General features: G+C 43.8%; 1 protein-coding gene across 2 annotated transcripts in view; it reads right to left on the bottom strand.

The window, feature by feature from the left end:
* The window catches only part of FAM107B (family with sequence similarity 107 member B), a 58,977-nt gene extending 43,400 nt beyond the window's left edge, over positions 1-15,577 (bottom strand). Inside the window, exons 1-2 of one of the 2 annotated variants that reach the window (XM_066318789.1) lie at positions 15,449-15,558; positions 13,564-13,669 (exon numbers count right to left, since the gene is read on the bottom strand). The gene's annotated coding sequence lies outside the window, so the exon portion shown is untranslated. Of the gene's footprint in view, positions 1-13,563; positions 13,670-15,448 lie in introns of both variants that reach the window. The other variant, XM_066318790.1, reaches the window with a different exon arrangement.
* Between the last annotated feature and the right edge of the window lie 3,238 nt (positions 15,578-18,815).

The raw sequence follows: 18,815 nt of genomic DNA, 5'->3' as shown, positions 1-18,815 counted from the left end.
GTTTTCCTGTGCCCCACAGAGCAGCCCTGGGGAAGTCCTGGCTCTCAAGAGATAATAATAGTTACCAGAGCTCTCCATTTGTAGGGAATGGGATTTCAGGAGGGTGTTTCCTTTCCCCCACCCTCTGCAGCCTGTCAGGACAGGCTGCTATCAGCTGTGGCAAACCCTGCTCTGGGACATGGATGTAAGGCAGCTCGGGACAGCTCATGGGCAGAAAGCTCAACTGCTTTTGGAGTCTGGCAGAGACACCCCAGCTGAGGGAGCCATCCTTCACCTGATTTTTAAGTCAGCTCTGATTCATGGCAGAATAATAGTTTTGATGGTGAAAAGCAGCTACTAAAAATGCTTTCTTGCAACAACACTGCCAAGAAATGAGCCAGGAGACTCTCTGACAGCACCTGCAATTTATGGGAAATGGGCAGCCAAGGAGCTGTCGTGGGGCGGCTCAGTGGTGGGAAATGCTGCCTGAGTTCATCCCTGTCTGCCAGGACCTACACTGCCCAAGGGCAACCTGGGCACAGTCCCACCAGCTCCTGCAGAAGGTGATGCAGGTGACTCATTGGAAAGAGGGGCTCACAATCCCACAGCACCAACCCACAAAAGGGTGACTGGGGAGAGACACCAGATCTGCAGCGCTCCTCCCACCTCCCACCTGGTGCCAGGGCTCCACTTTAAATGGTGTGGTACCCTGCATCCTCCCCTCCTGTGGTACACACAGGATGGCACCAGGGGACCGCTGGGCTCTGGAAACACACAGTGACATGTGGTTTGTATGATGGGGATCTAACAAGACATCACTTCATCTTGGGCAGCATGGCAAGACTCCCCTCTGAGAGCTTAATGTTTGATCCACAGATCTGCACCTAATCAGCTCAGTGTTAGGATCCACAGTTAAACCTCATTTATTGTCTGAGCCTGAAGATTAGAGATAAAAACCAGAAGATTCAGGAATAAAAAGTAAAGCAAGGCAGTCAGAGTTGTTTTCCTCCTCATTATGTGTGACTGTAAATGCAGCCAAAGGACATCCATCCACTCACAGGTAAAACTGATACTGGTTCAATCCCTCCTGGACAGGTGAGCAGGCTGCTACTGGTCTCCAGCAGAAAAAGTTGGGAGTTCTTAAAATTCTCAAGGAAGTTTGGAGCAGGGAGGTTCATTCCTCGTAGGGGAGGCAAGATGAGTCACCACCTGCAATGGCAGCCCAGCTGCCCAATTCCTGCTCAGACAGTTTAAATCCTGAGTGCTGAACAGCACTTGCAGCAAGACATTGCATCAAGAGGAACCAGGTTAATGGTACAGGAGGAGGGAAGGCACAGGCTTTGCTCAACAGGAGCTCTCCTCTCCCAGGAGCTCTGCAGATGGCATCCACCATACTGCAGCAAATCCAGCCAGTGCTGGAAGTTTCAAGGGCAGACTGGATGGAGCACTGATCAAACCTGCTCTAGTGGGAGATGTCCCTCCCCAAGGCAGGGGGTTACAATGAAATAATCTTTAAAGTCCCTTCTAACCCAAACCTTTTTGTGATGCTACAAACCCTGAGCAGACCATACAAGAATGTCAACAGGAATCCTGTTATGGGACTCATACTTTGAATATATGAAGGCAATTTTAAATATAGATTGGACTGATAAAGCAACTCTTCAGCACACCAGTGCAAACATGCAAGTGTAGGGAAATGCATGACCTGAATAACCAAGTTTTCTTTGCATATTGGGACTTGTCAGCCAATTCTTCTTCAGGCTTCACTGTAAACGGAAACATAAGTATTTTTAATAACCAGTAATAATGACTTAGGAGAATCTGTCCGATTTTTATATATTACATGGGCAAGAAGCCAGACAGAGCATTTAGTTAATTAAAGTTTTATTGATAGTCCTATTGATAGTGGTAACTAGTGCATTTCTGATATCCTTCATTTTTTCTCCCCTATGGAATGTGACCCTCACCTTCCTCAATGTACAAAAAAAAGGATGAAAAAATAACTATGTCACTTCCTTCAAGAGCCAACTAAAAAAGCTACCAGAAAAATAAATAAAAAACAACCAAATTCATCATTCAACATAGCCATACCGACAGAAAGACTAATTTGCAGATGAAATGGGAAAGAATCTTGTTTAGGTTGCTAATGAGAAATTAGATAGATACATTTCAAATAAAAAAGCAAAGCAGGAAGTAGGAAAAAATAATGAGATCCTTACACTCTGTAAGTTGGCCAAATGTATCAACCCTTGTTATATTTGGTTTTCATGTGTTACTCACTAGGCATGTTCATGCACTGGGAAGAAAACCAGATAAAACATGTGGTTATTGGCACACAGAGATATCACAGCTAGAATGCAAGCTCAGGTCTGCAGTAGCTTTCCTTAATAAGTATTCTCTATTTAAGCAAAGATTGATCCTACATGATGTGACAGGCCACTGATACAAATAAATTGCTTTATGATATGATCTGTGAGCAGCCAACATATATTCACCATGGGCTTAGTGCCTTCCATACTAGCGTGCCTGAGTTTCCACTTCATGTAAAATCCACTTTTATCTCTCTGTGATACAACCCAGCAGCATGTTGAAATCAATGCTTAGTCTTTCAACCCAAAGGCCTGCAGCCAGTTTACAATTACATAATTTGAAATAACAGGAGTTTCCGATCCATTCCAATTTTCAAGCCTTTGTAATGCACATGTCACTGAATTACAGGAATAGCTCATATAGTTACAGAAAGCTTCTAGAAGGAAGTGATAAATGCACATTACCCTTTACAGCTGTAACCAAAGAACGGGACTGAAATGCACTGGGTTTTTTCCCCACCTCCAGCTCTACAAATTTCATGTGGTTCACTGGTCAGAAAGTCAGCAAGAACAAAATCTTTATCTACTGTTCTCCACTCGTTACCCACAAACTGCCTGTTAAATAATGCTGAAGGAGATCAGTGCGGTTTGCTTGCACAACAGCCTTTCTAAAGAGGTAGCAACCATGTAGCAAAGCATTTCCACAAGAGGTAGGAAAACTCCAGGATACTATTCTGATGCCCACATCTTAATGAAGTCAGTATGGCTCTAGCAAAACCAGAGCCACCACAGAGAGTTCCCTGGGTACCAAGCAAAGCTGCAAAAACACATTCAGGGAGATTGTTCCACAAATCAGAAGCAAATATAGGGCCAGGTCAGGAATTTACATTAAACAAACTTCTTAGATTTCTTGTGTGATAAAATAAGTGTGCACACACAACCTGCCCTGTAACTTGGGCTAGTATCAGTCAAATTTTTAAGAGGTTTGAAGCCTCCATGAAATTCTCCTAAACTTCATGGAGGTCTCACCAGCAAATTGGTGGCTGAGCAATGAAAGGTGCCAGGACTCCAGGCTCTGACAGGCTGCAGTCCAGCGCTGCCAGACAACAACTGCAAGTAACAGCCTTTGGCAGAATGTTAAAAACAACAACAAACAAACAAAGAATTTGAATAACAGGAAATGAATTGTCAGAAAAACCAAAACCAAGGTTTATGGAAAGCAAAACTGGAGGATCCTCACACTGACCACATGTGAACTGTATGACAATGGTTAAGCAACACAGAAGAAGTCAAGTTTGTGACAATGGTGCGGAAGATTCACACAGGCTTATCTCATGCAGCTCAGATGGAAAGTGTACAGCTTTGGGATGTAGCAGAAATACATATGGTACAAATAGATATACTTTATTTTTTTAGTTTTCTCATATTTCACGTTCTTTACAGTCAGACTGATTTTCTTTCAAAATTTATCAGTCATGATGAAAGGATCAACTCTAATGTACCTACCTGCCTCATTTTTTCTGAAAGTAGGTGTCCTGTAAGACAGTTGTGGTTTCTGGGACACATTTAAGGAAAAAAAGCAAAACCAAACATACACACACACACACACACACACACACACACACACACACAAACCACACAACACAAAAAAAATACCCCCCTCCAAATAAAATCCAACCTAAAACAAAACAAAAACCCACACCACAAACGAAAAAAGCCCCCAAAGCCAAAATTATTCTGGTTTAAAATACAATACCTCTTCTATCATACCATCAATGTGATGAACATGATTAACATTTCAGAATCTTTGAAGAACCCCTTCCAGTCATTTTACAAACTTCCTGTTGTTAATTACACAACTGGCATCTAAAATCTAAAGCAGCTTTCACTTTAAGGAAAAACCCCCAACCCAACTGACCTTTAAAAAACTGCCATATATGGGAGGAAACTGTAACTGGTGCAAAGAGAATAAACCCAGTTTAATCCTGCAAATCTTACATTCAGTTATAAACCCTAGGCAAAGTTAAAGAAAGCCCAAAGTTAAAGAATGCCCTATAGTCCCTTTTAAGAATTTCAAAGTACTAACACTTAAATTTAGTCTAGACTTTCAATGTCTCAGACTTGAATGATTCAAGCTTTTCAGCTTCCATTCAACCACTCTTCATTCAACAGTTTGTTTACAGAAAGATATTTAAATTGTTCTAAAGAGCACCACGACTCACTGTAGAAGCTTTTGATTCTCTAGCAGCCACTATCTCTTATTTACTTTAGGTTTTCCATTATTCAAGTGCTGGCTGGTGCACATTCAAATGAATCACAAACACCAGAACAAACAAGGCAGCTCAGGCAAAGGAATGCAATTCAAATAACATGCAGTACACAAGACATTTAAAAGCCCAGAAAACTAGGAAATGTTCGGTCTGCTTTTAACTCAGCAAGTTTAGAAAAAAATATTATCATTACAAAAGTCTGAAATCGCTTAAAGTTATACAGAAGTGCCAAACTACCCATCTCTCAGTGTCTACCAGTGACACAAAGGCATTAACCAAAACCACTGCAATGAATAGATACGGCAATGAATTCTTTCCAAAATTCCTGCCAAAACAATGTCCAGAAAAGGAGAGAAATCCCAAACCCTGTTACAGGACTATCTTGTTCTTCCAAAGTGCACAAACACTGGAGTGGTGCAGTGACCATGTCTGTGTAACCACCTCAAGGGAATGCAATTTAGAGAAATAAGAACTGGCCTTGCAGATCCACTGTTCTTTTCATTAAAAACATAACAATCATGGGTGGCCTTTGTGATCCAGGGAACTTACCAAAAGCCTAAAAAAAAAAAACCCACCAAAAAATTCTGCTATGTTTAGTCAAAATTGTAATGAAAATTAACATTTGACCAAGACAGAGGAAAAAGTGACATTTATTGAAGCTGCAGTTGGTGACATCCCATAAAATGATGCCAATCACTTGTCTCTGAGTCAGCTCCAGTCCCACATTTAGTACAAGTGCTCTGGCTGACTCACACCAACCATCGACCTGGGAGATAAGTAAAGGAAATTTCGAGCATGATTTTGCTGTAGCTTTTCATGATCAAGTGGAAATTTGCCTGGTTCTCTTAATTTGAACTCAAATTATTTGAATTTTTTTTTTAATTCCAGTTTGTTTTAAGGAATTTTCTCAGAAGCAACGAACTTAATGGGGTTAATGCTAGATGCACAAAATTGGCAAGTAAAGAAATGATCTGGTCTAAACAGATTCTGTTTTCAGAAAGAAGCAGCTTTTTAGGCTGCTTACTTGCCTAAAGGCATTTATGGAAAGATGATTTCTATATTGGGGTAGTGAGTTTAGGATTGAAATATAAAGTTTATATTATCTTTTCATTATGCTTCCATTTGCAGTGTTTCATCTTGTTTGTTGTTCTCTTGGTTCAAAGTCCCAAGTTCACATTCTATCCCCGCATTAATTAGTTATAGCTTTAGGCAAGTCAATTCAGCCTTTGTTTCTTAATCTGTAAAAGAAGGACAATAATAAATATTTATGTACTTTAAATAGATACTGGAAAGATGTGTTTACCCTGACACAGTTTTTCAAATACATCATTTTACACAATTCTATGCAAAAAATTATCCAGTTTACTCACATTAACTGGAATGGTTGCAATTTTTTTTAAATGGCTTGTGGAACTCCCTGTCCTTTCCTTCCTAAGGAGACCATTTCCTACAGTACATTTCAAAAGTCTCCCATGTTGAAACCATGCTACCCCAAGCTGAGTTCATGGCATCCTAACTATGACAGTCTAAAAAAAATTTAAAAGAAAGAATGCATTGATTACAAAGACATTTAATCTTAGGAATCTGAGTGACTGTATATTACAGTAAGATTTTTTCCACTCCTCTTCATGAGGAAATATACAGAGGAGTAAGAGCTCTTTATGTCATTGCATTTACGGCACTAAGTTTTTGTGATATTCAATGTTTTGTTGACTGGTGTCTGTAATCTGGGCCTTTCTAAATCCAATCTTTGCCCAACTTCCTCACACATGAAATATCTGCATTTACAAAATAAATTAACTGCATCTGTGCTTGTTTTACCAGTCAATTAATCAGGTTCCTATTGGGGGAAAAATACCCTAAACCAAATGATATTCTGAAGATAAAGATGAACCTCATGCCTTGTGAATACCTGAGCAGGAAATCAGCTGAGGCTTCTTCCTCATTAGAGATAAAACAGGAATAAATACCACAGGCTCAAACTTTAATTCTTAACTCTACTAGTGCTGATGTTACATGCAGTAAAGAGATTAAGATCCAGTACTAAAACGGGAGGAAGGGGTTGAAACGATCCCTTAGAGCAGTCATTTAACAAAGCACCACTTTATCAATGCATGCCATGCCCGATTTGATTCATTACTTCAATTTCAGTGTTGGAAGGAGTAAAGTCTTTGAAAGGACTCCTCTAACTTAAAGCTCTTTCTAAACTCTTGACTTTCAGTGCACAGAATAGGCATTACAAAAAAAACCCCCACAAACACAAAAACCAAAAAACAAAACAAAACAAAACAAAAAAACACCAAACAAATAAACCACAAGAGAGTAAAACAGGTGATATCTCTTGTTCTTCAGCGACCAGTCACCTTTTTCTCTCATAATTGTGTGGTGGGGAATGAAAACTAAAATGCTTTGGAAAACAACTTTACTGAAAACTGATATGAGGACGCTGCAGCAATTAAGAATTTTGTACACCAGACACCAAGATCTTAATTGGCACAGCAACATAAACCCGGGCATCCTTCTGGGGCAAAGCTGTTGCACATCACACACTGAGCCCACCTTGACCTCAGCAGCACAGAAATAAGAGCCTCTCCCTGGCAGCTGCTGCCTGCAGCCATCCCGTGCCTGCAACACCGGGACAGCTCTGGGAGAAGGAAGAACTACTTAGCCACAGGAAATCACGGCAGTGGATTAGGAAGAGACTAGACAGACATAGGAATTACAATTTGAGCAGAAAATTTAGCTGCTTAGGGATCCATATGGACCACTGCCACTGCACCCAAGAAATTCCCCAGGACTTAAATACTCCCCAATTCTGAAGTTCTTCTCCCAATTCCCTTAAAAAGGTATCCCAGTATCAGTGACCTGACTGACCCTTGACTGCATTTTGAGCCGGCTCCCAATTTTAGAGTCATCTGCTCTAAAACTGCACAATTAAAGTGACACCGTTTTGGAAATTTTCTAGGAAAAAAAAGCACTAGTCTGACTTGTATTAAGCCCTGCTTTGTTTGAAAATTAGGTTTATTCTATAGGCCTGTGTCTCTCCTCCCTGCAATACTTTTGGCTGAAGCTGGCAAATGGATTACATTTAACTAAAGGAACATGTTGTCTTGGATCTGTTGATCCTCTTAGTTACCTGGAAATAGGTACCAAGGTTGAGATGATGCTTTTTTAGTGCTTCTGTGGAGAAAAAAGCAGGCCCTAACTAACTGGAAATTATATAGAACCCTTCTGGGGTAGCTCACAGTGCTACAATTTCTTCCTGTAGTGCAATAAATCTGAGCAACGTAGCAGCTTTATACAGATACATAATGCTACAGTGGAAGTTTACATAAAAATCTGTCTCTCAATCAAAGAAGCTGTATTCATTGCAAGAAAGATTTTTCCACTTCAACCCTCACACCAACCAGCTTCACCTTTTTGTGTCTCTAATACCCACTCACATACTCTTCCTTTCTTAAACTGTAAGTTCTTCGGGGCAGAGACTGTCTCTTTACAACAGTGATAAGTGGGAAGGACCCTTAGGCCACTGGGAAATAAAACAATAGTTGGCACACTTATTTTCTAACTTCATGTGCTAACTTGTCCTCAAGCAAGGAAATTTATTTTATTTTGCTTACATACTATACTGGAAAAAAAAAAACCCAACCAACAAACCAAAATCCAACTCAGTAAGTTATAGGGGAAACTTTGAAGGTACAGCACTTTTGCCCAATTAGGAAAAGGATGTGGCATATAAAATGGCCAGGTGATGCCTCTAACCTCTCCCTCTTTCTGCCCAGATGAATCAGTCATTAACTGCAGACAAAGCAAGACAGGCCCAAGAACTCATATTGGAGCTTCCCTGAGAGAGAGTTTTGATACAATGGCACCTGTAACGCTGCTTTGATTTTTAAAATTAAATCCTCCACCTAAGACTGACAGGCACAGACATTCACAAACTCCAGTCTTCATTAAAAGCTTCAAGGCTGGCTTTCTAGATGCTATATTTCACAAAAATATATTTTTTAATCTTTTCAATAGGATTTACATTCATACCAAGAGATAAATGCTTTCTGCACTTCAGGGACATTAATTTTCTTGAATTCTAAAGCTTGCTTTCAAGGTATTTTCTGAAAAAGGAAGAATACGTTTGCTCATATTTTGTGAAAGAAGTTTATGACTTGCTCAGCCTTCCTGTACTTGAAAGAACAAACAGATAAATAGAGATAAATGGGCAGACTAACATTGCCTTTGGAGAGTCACCAGCTCCCACAGTTGCCATCTGTGGTAACAAACCACTCACAGGACAAGCCTTGCACAGCCAGGGCTCTGTTCCAGAACACACCAGACCTGAGCAAACACACCAGTGCCTGAGCACTTCTGATCAGGTACTGTGTCACTGCACTGCTCACAACGACAAAGGACACAGGAGAATGGTGGGACAATTCACCATTCACCACGCTCACCTTCCAAAGGTCACCTGGTCATGTGGCAAAGCCCACTGTCACACCATTAACACACTGGGTACAACCCCCAGCACTTGTCTGCTTCTGCATGTTACACAGGGATGGCCTCAAATGTACCTGAGGCTTGGAAGAAAAGATCTGTTTACTTTTAGATACCAAAACATCACCTTCCAGACAATGAAAATAGTAAAACTACCATGACTCTTTCCCTATGCTTTTCCTCATTCCCATCCAAACATGTGTATTAATTTCTGACAGGCTGTTTTCAGGGAGCAGCAGTGATGTGCCAGGTATTACGAGAGTTAAACAAGTGTATTATAGCTTGCCTTGTAAGTCATAGATCTTCTTCAAGGACAAGTAACCCCAAAAGCTCTAGGATGAAAAAACCCCGTAAGCATAAACCATAAAAGAAATCATAACCCATCAAACTGCTCCTCCCTATTCTCACCAAAATTAAACTCAACAAATCCCAGTGGTTTCAGATGAAAATCTGCTTTTTTTCTCTTCTTCTACCAGCAGCCAAGCCCCAAACTGCATCTCAGGGTGAGGTGAGGCACCCACTCTTCCTTGAAGGGCACCAAGGAGCTAAACCACTGCAGCAAGTATGAAGGACATAGCAGCAATGCAATATGACATTCAGCAAGTCATCTTTGTCCCCAGTGTCACTGCAGAGGAAACTGAGGTAGCAGAGACATATTTCAGTGAAATAGAGCGGTGCACATGTTCGAAGGGCTGCTCAGCAAGTCATCCTGCCAGGAAGAAGACTGTTTACTTTGACTGAAACTCCTTGCTCTTCAGAGGTACTAAACAGTAAAGCGGTACCTCTGTGGTCCTTCTAACACGCAAAGCTACTCCAGACTATTCACTCTGAGCCCCGTCCTTAAGTGCTTCAGTCAGCTAGAGGTGCACTTCACCCAGCTGACAGCATAAACTCCAGCTTCCCTGGAATCTTTTCAGCTTGTTTAGAAGCATCCAGCACAGGCACTGGCCTAGATTAGGAATGCAGTTATGCACACACGAATGGTCTTGACCCACTTCTCATCACATCATCCCGGCTACTCGGAGCTGTGAACTCTGTTTATTATTAGCACCAGAACAAGAAAAAGCCTGTGTATGTACATGAGGTCTGACAAATGCCCACTCAGTGAACAGGCAAGGAATGAAAGGAATTGTTCTATTATTTGCCATCATCATCCTCCTGTCGCCAACCCACTGAATGCCATGACCACTGAAATGCCTTTGATGGGCAGAGTTTGCCTTTGATGGGCAGAGTTTGCCTCCCTGTCAGGGCAGACACTGCTGACCTGGTGAGGTAGTTAGCGCCAGTGGGCACAAGCATGGTGAACTGGACATCTTTCAAGGAGCACAGGAGAACTCCAAATAATCAAGTAACAAAAAGAAGCTCAAAGTGAGTTCCCTTCTACAGAATAATACTTTCAAGACTGAGTTTCTCCTGCCTAAAATATACTATGCTACAAAGTAGAGCAACTGCTTCAAATGAAGCCAAACATGAGGGCAGTTTCTCCTTCAGAAGCATTCTTGTGTTTCAGCTCTGTAGCTTACAAAAAAGATAAGTAATTCCCCAGTGTAAGGTAGAACACAAGATCCATCCTACCACAATGAGGAACAAGATTGTTCTTCAGGATAATAAAATACCCCTCACAGCAGCAGCACTTTTCATGCTTTGTCATCACAAACTCTCTACAGGACTCTAATGCAGCTCACACAGAGAGGCTGTAAATGGAAATGGCTGAGATTTGCTAAAGAACAGCACAGAGGTTTTACAGTTCGTCCTGAAAGAATATATACTGCCAAAAAATGCAGTATAAATGTAAAAATAAAGAAATTGAGCTCATCTAAATGAAAGGGATTTGCCTAAATGACTGCACTATTACTTGCTTGATGAGGAGCATGTATGTGCACAAAAGGCAACCTTCTGCCTTCATGTTGTCAAAAATATTTTAAAAATGTAAGCAAATCCAGGAGTTTTGCTTCTAGGATAAATAAAGGTAAACAAGGCAAAGGTTATTGCATTTGTGCTCCCTGTTGACATCATAAAACTAGGATCCTTGTCCCAGCTAAGCAAGCTGAAGACTTGCTAAAGACTCGGTAAACTCCACTGCAGGCTAAACCTATGCTACAAGCAAAGTGCACTAAGTCACCACCAAAGTGCCCTTTCAGCTACACACCCAGGCCAAACTAGTGGAGAAAATACTGATTTCAAAAGTTATTTTAAAATGTGACACAGACCAGCAGACAGCACTGTCCACAAATGCTCCAAAATCTTTGCAACTTATCCTTTTATAGACAGCTTGGAAACACTGTTCTCCCACCTGTCAGAGTGTCACCCTTCATTACACAAAACTTACGGCACCAGCCTAAGCACAAGAAGTAGCCTGTCAGCACAAAAGTTGTTTTGAAACCGAAGTTACAAACAGGACTGACTTCACAATTATAACCATCAAGCACCAAACACAGCACTGAAAGGAAAAACATTATTTCAGTTTTCCTAAAATGACAGAGCACAGAGGCAGCAGGTAAGCTTCAGTGCTTCGAGTTACACAGAAAAGGGAAGAAAAGACCACATCCTTCCTTTTCTTGCATACACCAGTGCTCCCTGCTCTTACAGCCCCACAAGATTTCTGCCACAGAACTGCCATGGGCCACTCCCTGCTGTCATGCAACACCCACAGCCCTCCAAACCAAAAACGCAAAGCAGAAAAGCAATCAGGTGAGAAGAGCAGCTACGTGACTGTCTGTGCATATCACAACAAAGAGCAGTCACCCCTCCAGAAAACACTTTTAAAAAAAGCACAAGCCTGGTCTCTCAGGGTGGGGGTCTGCACTCAAAGAACATCACTCAGCTGCTGCAGTCAAGGAAAGCTGCTGCAGTCCTGGTCTTGCCATGACCCACGAGGCTCTGCAAAGTCTCCTTTGCCCTTCTGCTGGCACCTGCTCACACACAACTGTACAGTGGGACGTGAAGGACCTCCCCAAAGACCCATCTGTAAAAACAGCACTCATTATTTGAAGACAGGTATAGACAAGTATTTTTCTTTTCTTTCCTGTGTATGCTGAGTCTCTTTGTTTAAGTATTTATCACTACAAAACCCTTCTGTTTTCCACAGTCTAACAAGGACCAGCATGGCTGTGATGGAAGAGCAGTCAACCCCTGAGTACCTCACAGCCAGGTAACCCAACCAGTTTTCACACTGTGCCTTTTGGGCAGCGCCTCTTCTCCCACTCCTGCTGGCAGGGGCAGTATTTTCATTTCAACACTAGCCAACAGCTCAGGACACACGAGTTCAAGTTTTTCCACCACTACACAGTTCCTGTGTGGTCACAGACAACTCATTTTCTTGTTTGTGCTTTTATTCCCCATCTGCAAAGGGAAATATGTCTTCCCCACAATGGGAACACATGGTATTCCCCTTCAGCATGGTTTTAGAGGGATTAATAAAAATGAAGCATTCAAAGAGATAAGCCTGATAAGAGCATGCAAGACATGGGAAGTTGAAATACCACTGATAACTGTAGTTCTAAACAGATAATTTCTCTTTCCTCTAAAAGTACATTTTTCCTACCAAATCTGCAGCTCTATGTTCAGGTTAGCATGTGAACAATTCTCTTTCCACATCTGAATCCTTCCACTGCCTTGTGTCAAAACGAAACATCAAAACCCTGACCTACATGCCTTTTAAGCAAACGCAGAAGAGTTGCAGGCTCTTTGCAACATTCTGTTGCGCTGCAAACCATACTTCACTGACAGTTAAAAACGTGCCAGGTCTGGCCAAACCAGAACAAACTTTAGACTAAGAACTGAGTGGAAGAAGCATCAAGCATTTTCTTCCCTTTCACAGTGAGACCCTGCATGTATCTTGCTCTTTCATACTGTGTCAGAACAGTATCAGCCCTGAGCTGTGTCAGACACTCTTGGCTTTGTGTTCTTATGAGATGCAAATAGACCAAAGTTGTACAGCACAGAGCTGTCAGATACAAAACTGTTCAGCAGAAGCTGAGCACTGAAACTGGCTCTGTTTACAACTACCACAGTCCCAGAACAGATTAAGAGTTGGCCATATGTATTTAATACTGTTAACCACGTACAAAGATAACAGAGCTTTATTCAATCAAATATTTTCTTTGAAACTTTGATAGAGCCAAAGTTCTGTTAGAGCCAATTACTGGTTAAACAGTTCCACTCTTCTTCCCACAGCTAGCAAACATGATTATTTCCTTCTCTCTTCCTCCATTTTTCCTTCTGCCCCAATTTTTAGGTAATTTCCCAGTCCTTCCTGAAGTCATGAAGTAGTGTTCTCAAGGCCAGTTTCTCAATGCCCTGAGTATGGGCAGTGTATAAAAACTGAGAGGCTCCCCCACCCCCAGCCCAGTCTATCACTGTCTCTCAAGCCAGGCTGTTCCACTGCGTGACTCTGACAAACAATCTGCCACTTCAGCAAATGCACTGACCAGAGCCACCACACAAATCAGATTGTGGAGGAGAGCTCCTGTGAGAACGAGCTCCCAACTGCAGCTGCCACGCAGCTCCTCACTTACCCAGTCGTGCAGGGCTCAACACAGGCTCAAAACCTTTAAATGCTTGGAGGTGAACTGGACTTCAGAGAAACTTCCTAATTTTGAAGAGAGAAGAAAGATGCTAAGACTGAAAAAGAAGGAAGAGAAAAAATTAAGGGATATGAGCCCTGAAGCAGAAAGGAGAAAGCAAGCAGGAAAGTATCATGAGGACCTGATGAGATGATTCTCCCACTTCTAAGTTTTGGGAAGCATCAGCATGCCATTTTAATTAACAATACTCAAGTGCTGAAGACAATATAGTGGCATTACTCTTGAGCATTATGGACACAGAAGTGACATTTCACCTGCCAAAACTATCCCTGGCAAAACTCCACCATCATCAGTGGAACTACACCAAGCATGAAATTGGCCCACAGTTGCATTAAGACAAAAAAGGCTTTGTTTCAGGAGATATGGGGAATTTCTGGTTCTTTAAAATAAAGCTCAGCAAACAATTGTTTATTGTCCCTAAGCAAATATCGCTGACACCAAACAAGCAGCCATCACATTCAGAGCACACACTGTCTGTCCATAGGAAGACATCCATCAATAAAGCAACCGATTCCCAGTGTCCTGGAAATTAACATCACAAGGAAATTAAAGGCAGTTTAAATGCCTCCTAAATTGCCTATCAGATCCCCAAGCAGTCATCCTCGTTTTCAGCAACATCCTTCCACACTCCTCTGCCAAGTCAAGGAAAGTTGAATGTCCTGAGTGGTGCTACAGGACTCAGTGCACACACAGATGTACCACAGCGCTGAGCAGCTTCACTGCCAGAGTTATTCAACAATACTCCCACCACAAACTATACACTGCGACCACACCATGCTCACACAGAAGCATCTTTTCCTCCTTTTGTTACATTTTTGTTTGACCATGTGAATTCTCAACGACATCCCACAAGTTCACATGTTTCTACAGTTCTCTCGAGTTCCCCACAACCATGCCCTGGGCTTACAGGGCCAGACTCTGCTCCAATGCCAGCCACGGCCGTACATCGCATTTGCACAGTATCGATTTATGCCAGAACTCATTAAGCTATGAAAAAATCCAGTGGCTGAAGCAAACAAGTAGTTCAGGCACACAGAGCTCCCGTACCGCATCCCTTCCCCCTGTGCACCCCCACAACGCGTTTCTCTGGGCAGTCTCCCTGGCCAGCCTCGCAGCCTTTCAACCCAATGCACAGCAAAACGTGGACAATGTGAATTCCCGGGCTCCTTGAGGGAAAGTCTGACAGAACCAGGCGGGAGCGGTGGGAGCACAGGAGAAGCAGCTTCCTCGGGGCTTGTCCCGCTCCCAGCTTCTACTTGTTTTAAAGACCTGTAAAAAGACATCCACTGCCCACTCCAGAAGTTCAGCTGCTCTGAATGCTCATTTTACAGAGAACTATAGGAAATAAAATATTTATCGGTTTTATTTGCTTTTCCAACTCCGCTTCCCGTCCACCACCATCCATTCCCCCAGTCCTGCCAGCCTGCACCCACGGACCCCGCTGTACTATGGGGGTGCTCCCACCACTGCAAAGGCCACCGAAGGATCAAAGCTGCCCCCAAGAACACGCCGAACACCCCACAGACACGCCGAACACCCCACAGACACGCCGAACACCCTCCGGCCCCACGGCCCCGGCGAGCCGGGGACACCCACGGGGGCGGCGGGACCGGCAGCACCGGCGGAGCCCCGCACACCCTTCTGCTTGCACCCCTTGAATTTATGCAAAGGCACCACGAACTCTCCGTGTTTCCTTTCACGAAGGAAGGCGCGGCTGCCCCCCCAGCCGGGAGCCGCCGTCCCTCAGCCCCCCCGGCTGGGATATCCCGTCCCTCCGCGCCAGCGCCTTTGTGTGCGGAGCAGGCACAGAACCTACCTCGGCGGGCGGCTCTGCCCGCCCGGCAGCGCGGGAGGACGAGGGCAGGGGGAGCCCAGGAGGGACGGAGAGCAGCGCTGCCCGCCCGGCGCCGCCGGAGTGTCCGCCCGCCCGCCACACGCGCGGAGCCGGCCCGGCCGCGCCTGAGGGGAGCGGCGGGGCGGGCCGGGGGCGGGCCCGGCGCTGAGTCACCGCCGCGGCCGCCCGCCGCCTCCTTTGTTGTCAGGCGTGGAAAAATCCGGGGTGGCGGGGATGGCTGCGGGGAAATCCCGAGGGGAACGGGGGGAAATCCGGGCCTGTGTGGCGGCCTGAGCCGGCCCGCCCCGGGAGGGACAAGGCGCGGGGGGCGGCCGCGGGTGGTTCCCCAAGTCCTGCCGCGGCCGCGGGTGCGCGGAGCGGCCCCGCTCACCTGCGGGAGACACCTCTCCTCCCATGGAAAGGAATTTCCCAGCTGTGCCTGCCTCTAACTTTCCCGAGGGCTTCCTTCCCGAATCCCGGAGGCCTGTCCCTGTGGATGTTCTCGCCGTTCGTTCTGTAGGCATTAAGGTCCCCATCCAGGATAGAGGCCAAGAGGTCACGGCCAGCCACCAACTCGTGTTCAGTGCACCCAGAGTCTCTCCGAGTGAGCCTTACACGATGGGGACATGAGAAAGAATCTGGGACACGCCATAGCGTGCACAGACTTGGGAATGAACCCAAACAAAGACGTTTGGGGATGAAATGTATGTTTACACACCGGGGTACACACTGGGATTAAATAGATTTCTTTTGTATATTTATCCCTGGGATTATTTTGCGTTCCTTCAAAACAGAAGACTTGAATCACAGCACAGCGAGCTGGAGTCATCCCAGGGATGGATGGGAAGCTTCAGCCTCACCTGAGGAGCTCAGGAATTTGAGGACCTAAGCGTTCAGCATCCCTTGGGCTGTGGGGACAGACCCTTCCCCTGCAAAACCCCCAGCCCCAGAGGTCCCGGCAGGAAGAGTGTTGGGTGCTCAGTAGATGGAGCTATTTCCACCGAATTTATCCTAAATAACCCTCTACCCCAGGATGGGAAGGGCAGGATGTGAGTTGGAGAAACACGTTTTCTATGAGGCAGGGCTGAAATCGGGAGTGCTGGTATGTACTAAAAGACTGTTCAGGTCTTTGTGTGCGGCTGTTCTTCCACTAGGAATAAACGGCAGCCGGGTTGAAACCTAGGAAATAGATGAAATCCTGGGCACTAGTGGCCATTGTCACATCTGGTTCCATTCAAGCCCGCTGCTAAGCACCTGCATACATAATCGGAGCTGTCCTGTGAACACATGAATTGTTAAAAAAATGCTTAATGCTCCTCCAAAAGTCCCTTGTGACATGCCAATCTGGACAATCATTGTCCAATGTCCAATCCATGTCCAGTGTCAGCCCTGGCAATGGGCAGCCTCATTCCTCAGCATTCTTTCCTTCACAGGAGAATTGTGAGATATAGTTGTTCTGTATGTGGTGCTCATGGACACTGTATGGAGAAAACCTCATAAAAATTGATTATTTTAAAATAAATGTGGTAAAATGATGTGCCTGGATGAATGAGGCAGTATAAATATTGATTAGTTCCCTGGTCTGTGAGCAACCCTCCATCTGAAGCATGGGAGGGGGAAATACTTTATGGCCAGAAAATTGCAAACAGCAACGAAATAAAATTAACTGCAAGGCCAGCAGAATGCTGGCATTCCCTGTCTTTTGCATTCTTGACCTTACAGACCTCTCCATATCATTTCTGTATGCAGGCATTATCAATTTGTATTCTAAAGACACTTTGTAGTAGCCCTGATCAAGTTTTTTATCTCTGTTGCCTTAGACATTGCACAGGCAGTTGTCCCTGCTCTGAAATCTGACACGTTACATCAGTGTTTCCCAACCCTTCCTCGGCCCAGGCAGCTATTTTGTTGGGATATGTATGGTCTTCCCAGCAGATCCTGCACATCCACACCTTTAAATGGAATGTAACACTTTTCTGAAGCAAAATTACAAAAAAACCTCTGTGTCTCTTGCCATGGCTTGTCAAAGGAGCACGGGCATTTTTCATGGTGTTTTGTTCCAGAGTTACATCCAGTTTCAGTGTGTGGTTATGGGGCATTGTTGGCAGGTGCAGATTTAGCAAAGTCCACAAACATACAGAATTATCTTCTGTTTTGTGAAAGTACTGTAATGCTGTGCATTCCCTAAGCTGCCATGGCTGTATCCAGACCTGAAAGCTATTGCTGGATGGAAGCAAGAAAGGGGAAGATTTGTGAGGGGCAGAAAGTTGAAAGGACTCACCAAGGACACACCTGAAGACCAGCAAAGGCTGAGATCAATCTGTTATCCCATTGTCTTAATTCCTCACTCAGTGCCTCACAACAGACAGTGGTCAAATGATAGGTCTGAGTCAAACATCTCACGAGCAATTTAAGGGATAACTTGACTCATCACATTGCCTGGTTTTGGTGCAAGAGCTGCCTGGTACCTCAGACCCCTGGCAGGGGAATGAGTCAGTCCAGCTCAGCTGCAGCCCCTAAGAGAGGAACACATGAGTGGTCAGCATTGTCTCCCATCAGTGAGCCACTCAGATATCTGGAATTCCTGTTCCTTCTTTAAGACACATTATATGTGCCTTATGCCTTTTGCCCACATGAAAATTACAGTCCATGGTTCACATGATGAGGAAATTTGGCCCAAACTGTGTTTTACTCATGACAAGCCTTCTCCCCCAGCACTGTGGGTACTGAAACTCTAGAAAGCACTCAAAAAGGCCTCAGGGATCTTTCTAGATGAAAAGCAATATATGAATGTAAAACATTACCATTTTATTTTAAATGAAAAGCAGTGTATTGGAATAAAAAAATTAATAAACTGGCTGCACTTTAGACAGAATGATTCACTGGAAATAATATGAAAAAATTCCCTTCTTGGTAATATTATAGCCAAAAGTGCATAGACATTCTATCATATGATCATCACAGGACATGTGTAATATGTACTTTGGCATTTTGATATCACATGAATCAAGTATTATGTATTTTAATTGCCTGTTGCTGTTTTTTTTTTTTTTTTTTAGTCAAACTGCAGAATTAAAAGCAAAATCATCCTTTAATTTAAATCCCTCTTAGTGAGGCAGGGAATTGCATTTTACACCATGCCTGCACCGTACCTGGCCTTTGAGTGTTACCACATTATAACCTTAAATAATAGTAATAACAGTTTTACTGTAGCAGAAACAAAGCGGAATATTTTATGGGGGCAGACACAAGTGGAGTCAGCTGCTGTGGGATTCCCCTTGCTTAGTTTTAGCTGTCTGCAAGCAGACGTCTTGTCTAAGCAGGGCATGAAGGCTGGGGAAGAGGTAGG

The sequence above is a fragment of the Sylvia atricapilla genome, chromosome 5 (assembly GCF_009819655.1).
Source record: "Sylvia atricapilla isolate bSylAtr1 chromosome 5, bSylAtr1.pri, whole genome shotgun sequence".
Taxonomy (NCBI): domain Eukaryota; kingdom Metazoa; phylum Chordata; class Aves; order Passeriformes; family Sylviidae; genus Sylvia; species Sylvia atricapilla.
Note: the sequence above shows the minus strand (reverse complement) of the source record. Positions and strands in the feature narration are given on the sequence as shown.